The sequence below is a fragment of the Camellia sinensis genome, chromosome 15 (assembly GCF_055761805.1).
Source record: "Camellia sinensis isolate YWXY chromosome 15, ASM5576180v1, whole genome shotgun sequence".
In the NCBI taxonomy this organism is placed as follows: domain Eukaryota; kingdom Viridiplantae; phylum Streptophyta; class Magnoliopsida; order Ericales; family Theaceae; genus Camellia; species Camellia sinensis.
This window is the reverse complement of record NC_138975.1, coordinates 87,381,501-87,392,358: the sequence shown is the minus strand read 5'-3', so window position 1 is coordinate 87,392,358 and position 10,858 is coordinate 87,381,501. Positions and strand designations below refer to the sequence as shown.

The window sequence follows — 10,858 nt, the reverse complement described above, 5'->3', positions numbered from 1 at the left end:
GGAATGGTTTGAAAATTCTGTTCATAAGATCCATAAATGCAGCAGGTGCATTGGTAACTCCGAAAGGCATAACTAAGAATTCATAATGTCTGTACCTCGTTCGAAAGGCAGTCTTTTCAATGTCCCCTATCTTGACTTTCAATTGGTGGTATCCGGATCTAAGGTCAATTTTGGAGAACACTTGGGCACCCTGTAACTGGTCAAATAAATCATCAATACGAGGCAATGGATATTTATTTTTCACTATTTCCTTGTTCAGTTCACGGTAGTCAATACAGAGTCTCAATGAGCCATCTTTCTTTTTCACAAATAAGACCGGCGCGCCCCACGGTGAAGTACTGGGCCTGATGAACTTCCAGTCTAACAGTTCTTGAAGCTGAACTTTCAACTCTTTCAATTCAGTCGGTGCTATTCTGTAAGGAGCTTTAGATACTGGCTGTGTACTCGGAATTACATCAATGGTGAATTCAATCTCCCTATCAATCAAATCCCCTGGCAAATCATCTAGAAAAACATCTGGGAATTCTCTGACTATAGGAATATTATTCACATCAGTTTTAGCATCAGTAGGTACAGTAAATACACAACACAACTATCCTTTACACCCCTTTTTAATCAGTTTAAAAGCTTTCATGGATGAAATCAGATACGGGGGAGGTACTACTCCAACTCCATTAAACACAAATTCAGGCAGTCCAGGTGGACGAAAAACAGCTTGTTTTGTTACACAGTCTATGGTAGCATGATATTTCGTTAACTAGTCCATTCCCAATATCACATCAAAGTGATCAATATTCAAAGGCAGTAAATCAATATACAAATGCACATCTCCAACAATAATCTCATATGCAAGGTACATATAAGCACAAGTCATGGATCCCCCAATAGGTGAAGATACAGCTAACAAATAATTCATGGGTTCCAATGGTCTATGTAGTTTTCGTGAAAAAAAAGCATGCGAGACATATGAATGTGTAGACCCCGAATCAATCAGAACATAAGCATTTTGAGCACAAATTGAGAGTATACCTGACACAACGGTCTCGGTATTCTGCACGTCTCCTAGTACGAGTGCAAATACTCGGCCTTGCCTCATAGGCTCTTTTCCAGTAGCTTTGGCGTTAGGTTTCGGTGCAACAGTTAATGCTGCGGTTGGCTGCAGCTTTACTATTGCCCTGAGGAGTAGAAGGGCAATCTTTGACCATGTGGCCCACCTTGCCACACCTGTAACAAGCACCTGAGATTTTATAACAGACCCCTTTATGTCTCTTACCACATTCTGAACAGGGCAGTGTGGAGCCACTCCCCTGACTGAAACTTGTTGTTGACCCTGTATTCTGTTTTTTGTTCAATGAATTATTTCGGCCTTTCTTAAATTTAAAACCCCGTCTCTTACCACGCCATTCAGTCGCTGGTGTTTCAGTCTGTTTTAATGCCTCAATGTTTGACTCAGCCATTATTGCTCGGTCAAGAACATCCACGTATTTCAATAACTTCAGAATATTTATCCTATCAAGTATTTCAACATTAAGGCCGCCTTCAAACTTCCTGGCCTTTTTGTAATCAGTGTCCACCATGTGCGGTGCATAGCGGGCGAGTTCAGTAAACTTAGATTCATACTCAGCCACGGACATGGTACCTTGTTTCAATTGTTCAAACTCAGTCACCTTGCAATCCCTGACACACTGAGGGAAGTATTTCTCAAAGAAGGCTCCCTTAAATTGAGCCCAAGTCATAACAGTATCCGTGTCACAGATGAGAATCCACCACCGTCTAGCTTCCTCTTGCAAAGTAAAGGTAGCCAGTAGCACCTTATGTGCGTCAGAACACGGGAATACCTCGAATAATTTCTCCGTTTCTAGAACCCATGCTTCGGCCTTTAATGGTTCAAGGCCTCCCTGAAAGGATGGTGGTTTCATTTTGCTGAACTTCTGTGTTAAGGTAATTATATCCTCATTAGCATTTTGCTGCGATTGAACTGGAGGAGGTGAGGGCTATTGGTTCTGTTGTAGCCTCAAGGCCTCAGTCAACAGTTCAACTGTCCTTGCTAATCTTGTCATTCTGGCATCAGATGATTCTGTTTCATCGACATTCCTTACATTGTCCATTTCACACTATATGCAATACCGTAATAATAAACATAGGAATTGCTTACTTAAACACATTAGCACATATATTCATGTCATGGCCATACACACTTTTTCAATGCTCATGCAATGCCCTATTCACTTTTCTAGGACATCCTATAGCTCAGCTGGACACGTGTGTATGGTATAACTCGTGCTTAAGCATCGCTCTGATACCACTCTGTCACGACCTAAACCCGCCCCTATGGGTTTAACACCGTAACCGGCTAGTAATCCGTGATTACCGAAGGGCTGCTGAACAGTAATAACAATAATACAGAGTACAGGGCCTGTCGGAAGCCAAAACAATAAATGAAAGATGTCCAATGAGCTGTGACAGTCTGTATGCAAAAAGACTTTTCTGCACATATTCACATACAAAACCAAAACAGTATATACATACATCATATAGAGGCATTCAGGTTAGGGACCAAATCCCTACCATAACAGTATAGTACAAGTCTATACAGTATTACAAAATAAAGACAAAAGGGTGAACTGAGACACCCCAAAACAAAAAACCTAAGCTTGAACACACTTGGAACCTCGCAGTGAGGCACGTTGGTTGGCTTGACAAAAAGGGAGTTTAACCCAACGCTCTTAGCCCCGATCCGGTGCCTGGACACCTACATATATATATAAACAGTGAGCTAAAGCCCAGTGAATAACAACTGTGTAAAGAGGTTAAGAATGAATGTCCTTTCAGTCATCAAATAGTCATATCAGTCATTTAGAAACCATAGCAGTTATAAGTGGTACATCCAATAGCAAAACAGTACAGTAGGTCTTAACAGACCGAACAGTCAATTGATGGCCATCATAACAGTAAACAGTAATGGTTCCAACATGGGAACCGACAGAGATCTCTGTGACAGTAGCAGTACAGTAACAGTAAGTTGCTATGGATACCACGAGTACAGTTCATCAATAGGACATCATTCATTCAGTAAGAAATATCATTTCAGAAAGCAGTACAGTAGATCATTCAGAAAATATTCATGTTTGAACAAATCTTTACAACATTGTTACTCACAGAGCACTAGGCTACAGATAGGCTAGTGCGCGTCCTCGGATGCCAACCCTACACAGTTACAGAATGAACACACACTAAGTTACACACTTGGGTTTGATAACTTAACCCCTAACTTGACTCAGTGTGGTTTTACATCAATATTCTTCTTAAGATGCCTTAAACATGCCCTAGGAATGCCTAGGATGGAAAGAGGATGCAAAGATGCACTTTAAAATACTTTTCAAAATTTGCTAAAACAGGGGTCTATGCTCGAGCGTGGCTTTCTACGCTCGAGCGGGCATGCAGACAAAGGAGCCCCGCTCGAGCGTGACTGCAAACATAGGCAAAAGTACTGGATGCATGCAATTCACGCTCGATAGGCGCTCGACCTCCGCTCGAGCGTGAGACACAAGTCCTCACTCGAGCGTGCATTCCTTTGCTCGAGCGGACTGTAAACATGTGAAAAGTACTGGATACACACATTTCACGCTCGAGCGTTCATTTTCCCTCTCGAGCGGACTGCGTGAACCCAAAGTGTATGCTCGAGCGTAAAGTCCCACGCTCGAGCGTGGGTCCAAATTCTGGAATTTCTAGATTGAACCTTCAAGCTCAAAATCAACTTTTAAAGCATCAAATCCGATCCTTTTGGGCTAATTTTCTGGAAAACACTTTAAAACCCATAATACAACATGTTTCAAAGATCAATTTGCAAAATCAAAGCCCAAAGGTAGTTCAATTAAACACAATTTCAAGGAAAACTTCAAGAACATAAAGTGTATGTAACATGCATGTGTCCAATTGAAATCAAAGCTTCCAATACATAATCAAATGAGGCAAAACTTCCAAAAACATGATGAATTCATGAACTATAATCAAGATATGGACATGCATGTAGCAATTTCCATGAAAACAACCTCAAAATGCTAGAACATGCACATGCATACATGATTTAAGCCTTAATTCAACATGCTAGAACCAATTCTAGACTTAGATTACTAATGACTCATTAACCATGCAAGGTACAACTAGAATTTACAATCAAGAAGATGAATATCCTACCTTATGTCTTGAATTTAAGGTATGGGAGCTCAATTATACAAAACTCCTTCAATTCTCTTAATTCTCCAAGTAATTCTCTAGATGAAACCAAACTTCTCCTCTCTCACTCTCTCCTATGCTTTTTTTGGTCTCAAAATGGCTGCGGAAAAGTGTGTGAATCAAGTCTTAAAGGTGCCTTAACAAGTGGCCCACTAAATGGCAAATTTGGTAATTAAAGCCAACTAATGATTTACATTATTTAATCTAATTTAATCATGCCAAATCAAATTTAAATTAAACATACCATAAAATCACATAAATTCTGATTAACATGAAACACCAATCAATTTCAGATTTGGCCGCCGATAAGGCCTTCAATTTACAGTTCAAACTTAAAACATGGATAGACCAATTAACAGTCAAACAGATAGAAATGCGTTTAAACTAATACACTCAATCAATCAGTTCAGAATGTCAGTCAAATCAGTTACTTAATCATGTTCAGTCACAGTTTAGCAGCAATCAATGGTATTATCAGTAAATAGTGGTGAGGGTTGTCACACTCAGGAATCATTTCTAAAACCCTAATAATAATTAAATTAATTTTCTAAGTATATTTTCCATACAAGAAACCCTAGGTTTTCGGTTCTTAGTACAATTCGCCATTTAATTCAAAACAGAGAAAATTTAATCGAATTAAATTTCCAAACCTTAAATAAATTAAATAGTACACTTAATTAAATGTTCAAATTCATAAATTAAGATTTTTTCCCTCATATTCTTCTTGAATCACATGTTGACCCCAAACTAGCAACCAGTATATATATATATACACTTGTACCTTTACACTTATTTTATACACCATATTTTGCAATTTCCAACATTTGTACGCAAGAAAAAACAAATTAATACCCTCAAATCAGCCTATATGGCCAGCCACCCTAGTGGAACCCTTTGTTGTATACTTTTTGGGACAAGAATCCTTGATTTCATGAAGAATTTTGACTAAATCCCCAAATCATGGAGATATGCTTTTACTAACTTTCAATCTAGCTCTACCTTGACCAAACTAGGACTAAATCATGTTCCAAGTTATAATTAATCTTCTTAATCAAGCTCCATTTCATTCCATTCCAACCAATTACAAATTCTTCCATCCAATTCCAACCAAGGGCTTTTTAGACTTTCCACCACAAATTTTTTTTCTGTAAATAGGACCTCTCCCCTAGCATTTTTGCACATCAAACACACTCACACACTACACATTTCAGCTAAGGGAGAGAAAAAGAAAGAAAGAGAGCTTTGGTGGTAGAGGAAAGGAAAAAGAGAAGAAATTGTGCAAACACTTCACTAGGCAATCAAGTAAGCCACAACACAACTCTCACTTTTATTTTCCTTTTTCAAATACATGTTATTGGAGGTTTTATATAATATTTTCAGAAGTGTTGTAATGTGTTCATGTGTTCAAAGTGGATGAATTGGGCTTCAATCATTCTTCTACTCATATTTCCTCTTAATAGATGCAAAACTACATTTTCTTCCCATGTCTCACATTTTTTTTAAAAGTATACCATCATCCTAAAAATCTGAGTTATTGATACATTATTTAGTATATTTTCATCACAAAATAAATTTTCCTTAGTTGGCCTATTTTCTCACAAATCTTCTTATTTTGAGTATTGTGCATGAAAAATCTATTTTATAACCAATGTTCAAAAATTCTAGGAAAATGTAGAAAAATATTTTGGACCTCAGTTTTACGTCAACATCTTCCTTAAAGAGTTATATTTCAAGTAAAATTGGTTTCATTGAAAAAGAGTGAGCAGTTTGAAAGAAAATTCGATTTTCGTAACAGTCGACGAATTTGGACAGCGCTGCAGTGTTTCTTAAATAACTAAAAATCTAGAAAAGCTATTCCCTTTCTGAAAAATGTTCTAAAAACTAGATTAAATTCTCTACGAACCATAAGAAGGCTGAGTTCGGAAAAAAAATCTGAAATAGCCCTTTTGATTTTAATCTTTAATTGCTACTAATCTGGAAATTTAGTTTTGCATGAGTATTTTATGCTCTTGTGTTCATGAATATGCTTATTAGTACATGATCATGTACTGGTACAATATTGAATGTGTTATGGTTATGTTCCTTATCTTCTTCAATTGATGATGCTCATGCTTATGTGGATGTTACTATCTTGTTAAGTTATTCCAACTTTAATTTAAGACATCTAACTCAACAGAAACCTTCATTGGGGTGATATTGGGTTTTCGATCACTTGAATAATGAAGAGATGATAATATGTTATGTATGGATTGATGGGATGTGCTCCCTAATTGAAGGTTAAGTTTTGCGCAAGCTATTATCACGTAAACCCTAGAATGGAACGGACGTATTCGAACTCTTTGCGATGCTTTGATTAGTGAGATAAGGTTGGGTCCAGATGGGACACTCAAGAGTATAAAATTTTTTTGGAAGGATAAGGTTGGATTTAGGGTGATAAAACCTTTTTCTTTTCACCGTCCCTTTTGAGGCCCTGCGGTTGGCGCTATGCGGTATATAACCGTTGGTAGGCATCCGAGATTAGTTCTGCAACAAAGCAGCAAAAGGGGGAGTTCCAAATAGTCCAGTGTCCAATTCTTGTGGTTGGGAGGATGAAATCTCTTTGGGGGATTTCTAGAATACTAACCACTAACATTATAACCTTTGTTATCTATTTGAATGACATGTTCCTTTTTTCTATTATTAAAATTGCTGTTATTGATTTGAATATCGTGCTTCGCTACTTGCTTGCTGTAAATATGATGGTGTATCGGATTGGGAAAAGGGGATGGGGTGTGTGTGCATTTATTGGGCATTCAAAACTCATGGCGTTTTATGCTAGGTATTGAAGACTATTAGACCGGTCGAAGGCAAAGCTGAAGCATTTGGGGATGTACGGCTACCCTAGGAGGATTAGAAAGTAGTTTGTAAATGTGTTTTAAGATTGTAAGTAATAGATCCCATGCTGTATTTAAGACTTGATTTTGTAATTATTATATCAAGTTATGAAGTATGTTTTTGAAAACTCAACAAGAAAATTCAAGTTTTAGTTTCAATGATTTTTTTTTTTTTTTGGTAGTGTATCAATGAAGAATGGTGAATAAAATGGAAGTTTTCAGGTTCAAGAAGATGTGAAGAAAGAAATCAAAAGAGTGAAAATTGTTGTTGTTCAAAGACACTATTTTTTGGCTTTCTATCAAAATATCTCAAATTTCTTTTCAACCAATTCTTTTCTTCTAAAAAATTCTCCTCTCTTTCAAAACCAATTCTCTCTTCTCCTTCTTCTCCGAGAAGATTAGCTTTTATAGAATTTAAGATGGAAAGAAAATGAAAATAAAACCAAAAAAAAAAAATTATTGTTTTAATAATGATATTTCCTTCATTTGTTTTTTTAAACCATGAGTGCCTTTTCCACCTTCTAACACAATGAATGTCTTCTCCACCTTATATATATATATATAACATTTTCCCTAATCATTCTCATCTCTCGTTTGTTTTATTAAAAAATAATTCTCCATTACTTATTTGAAAAAATATATATATAAAGAAGAAAAAAAGGAAAGAAAATATGGTAAAGAAGGTAATGGAAGGCAAAATGGTGTTAGCATCATTAGTTTTGAAAAAATTTCAAACAAGTCTAAAACAATTTGGCTAAAACGGGTATAAGGTTGGGATTAAAGCTTAAATTCAATTTTTCTGTTGAGAAATTCATAGTATAGCATTTCATCATCAAGTGTTCGGAAAAAAACACCCAAGCCTTAGGACAGGTTAAAATGGAATGTCTACAACAGGATTTGGAAATAGAGGCGGCAAGATTTTCCAAACACAGAATGAAGATATATGGGAAGAGAGGGTCTCCGTGTATGATACCCCTGGAGAGGCAAAAAGAGTCAGTGATTTCGCCATTGAAAATGACCGAGAGTTGAGTAGATGACACACATGAGATGATGGGTTTGAGCCAAATTGTAGGGAGGTTGAAAAAGGTGAGCATTTGTTTGATGAAACTCCACTCTAATCTGTTATAGGCCTTGCCCAAGTCTAACTTAATGAGTAAGTTGCCCTTTTTGCCTTTTTGTGCTTAAAACTATTGACCACTTCTTGTAAAATGATAACATTATCCGTACCCTTACGACCAGAAAGAAAGCTAGATTGGAACAGATTGATAAGATCATTTAGGAGAGGTGTTAATCTACCTACCAAAATTTTTGAAATGATTTTGTACAGGGTGTTGTAGAGACCAGTAAATCAAAATTGAGTAACCGTTTCTGGTTTTTGTACTTTAGGGATCAAATAAATGAGTGTTTTGTTAATTTCTAGGCTGATTTTACTAGAGGTAAAGGCGTCAACCACAGTTTTGTAGATAGAAGCACGGAGTGAATCCCAACACTTATGGAAAAAGACAAGATGAAGTCCATCAGGCCCTAGGGCTTTAAGAGGTTTCATAGACCAAAGGGCCACTTTGACCTCGTCTATGGTTGGGATGATGGAGAGAGCATGGTGTTGGTTCGACTCAATGGCTGGGAGGGGTATGTCAAACTGGTGGTCTATAGCAACATTAGCAAAATTCGTTCGGAATAGGTTAGAGAAGTGTCTCACAAATAAGGCCTTGAGAAATTCTTTCTCATACATCCATTGATCGTTTTGATCCTTGATCACAAGGATTTTATTGTGTCTACAATGGGAGATGGTCGTAAGATGGAAGAAATACGTGTTTCGATCTCTTTCTACGGCTTAATTGACACAGGATTTAAGGGACCAAAATTCCTCCTCCACATTGAGCAATTTATTGTATTCAAGGATAAGAGATTCCTCCAAATTTTAGAGAAGAGGTGAAGGATTGGTTTCTAGGGCTCTCTAGGCTTCAAGTAAGCGGGCTGCAATTTTTTTCTTCCTAAAGAAGATGTTGCCGAAAATTTCTTTATTCTAGGTTTTAATTTTTTCAGTAAAGAGGTTGGCACAGGTTTGAAAGGGTGCATCTCGTTGCCAACAGCTGTCAACCACAGTGTACAAAGACGGGTCAGAGAGCCAGATGGTTTCGAAGCGAAAAGGTCTGGTTGAGTTGGTAAATGAGTTGGGGTTTGGATCAAGCAGGATCGGGCAATGGTCGGAGTGAAGACAGGGGAAGTGGAGGATATAGGTGTTGGGATATAGAGTGTTTCAACTATTGTTACTCCAACATCTATCCAGTCTTTCTCTAATGAGGCTGCCCGTAGCCTTAAGATTAGACCAAGTGAATCTAGGTCCAAAGAAACCTAAGTCTGTGAAGCCACAATGATTGATACGCTCTTGGAACCATAGGGCTCTCTTGATGTTAACAGGCCTACGCCCATACTTATCTAAACTGGTGAGTAACTCATTAAAGTCTCCCATCATTAGCTAAGGAGATTGGTGAGAGTCAGCAAAAATTTTCAATTTCGTCCTAAGTTCTTTCTGAAAATTATAATGAGGACTAGCATAAATAGCAGAAAAAAATCCCAGAAGATGAGTTAGGAGAAACCTGGACACAAGCGTGGATCTCTTGTATGGAGATGGACAAGATGGCACAGTGAATTTCTAGTTCATTTCACAACAACCACATTCCTCCTGCATAACTGGCTAGTTCAACCATAAAGACATTTGGGAAGCCAAGATTCTCAGCAAGGGATTTTTCCCTTTCGCCCCCTACCCTTGTTTCGGAAATGACAACCAACTGAGGTTTGTGCACTTGATGTAGGTCAAACAGATGGAAGCGGAAATGGGGGTTGGTCGCGCCTCTATAATTCCATAGTAGCACCTTTATTGGGGGTTTAAAGAGTAAGGGTGGTGGACGAGAGATCACATCCACCAGCATTGTCTCTTCTTCCCTCGTCACCCACTCCAGGCTCAAAGTCATGGTCTCTTTGTTCATTAGGACTAGAATCAGCGTAATCAAGTGTTCGAGGCTTGAACTTCCTTGTCTTAGACAGGACTTTAAGATAATGCAAAGCTTGTCAAGGTGTCAAAAGTGGAAATTGAGATTGAATTGAAGAATAATTCATTCTTTACGAAAAAACGTGCAAAAAATAAATAGAATAATGTGATGAGATATTTTGTTTATTAACTATTTTAATGCTATAAGAAAACCAAAAGTGGAAACTCAGATTGAATTGAAGAATAATTCATTCTTTATGAAAAGACGTAAAAAAAAAATAATGTAATAAAATATTTTATTTTATTAATTATTTTAGGAAAAATTATTAAGAAGTCTTTTTTGAAACATGTGTAGTCTATTTAGTCCCATAACCTTTTGTTGATATCCAAAAGTCCTATAACGTTATTCTTCTTCTCTGCCTCTCTTCTTCTCTACCTCTTTTGCTCTTTGTGATTTTCGGCGATTGTTGATGGGTAACCATATATTGCTTCTTCTCTTTCTCTTTCCGATATATAGTCACCGACGACCGACGACTACCATCGATTGGGATTCACCGACAACCACCGACCACCGACTCTTTACTTCACCCTCATCGACGGTAAAGAAGATATGTTTCCGACGAAGAAGATGAGTAGATCTACTTAGATCTGATGTAGATCTACATCAGATCTGAGTAGTTCTACATCAGATTTGGCTAGATATAAACAAAAAATAGTTGCCAGAGTACAATTCTCTCTCTATATCCGCATTTCTCCT

The 10,858-nt window shown here is 37.4% G+C and overlaps 1 long non-coding RNA gene across 1 annotated transcript; it reads right to left on the bottom strand.

Moving 5' to 3' along the window:
* Positions 1-2,472: 2,472 nt before the first annotated feature.
* On the bottom strand, positions 2,473-10,085 carry LOC145813652 (uncharacterized). Its single transcript, XR_014356852.1, has 2 exons — positions 9,710-10,085; positions 2,473-2,752 (listed from the first exon to the last, which is right to left on the bottom strand). It is a non-coding gene; the product is annotated as an uncharacterized LOC145813652 (long non-coding RNA).
* Positions 10,086-10,858: the final 773 nt, after the last annotated feature.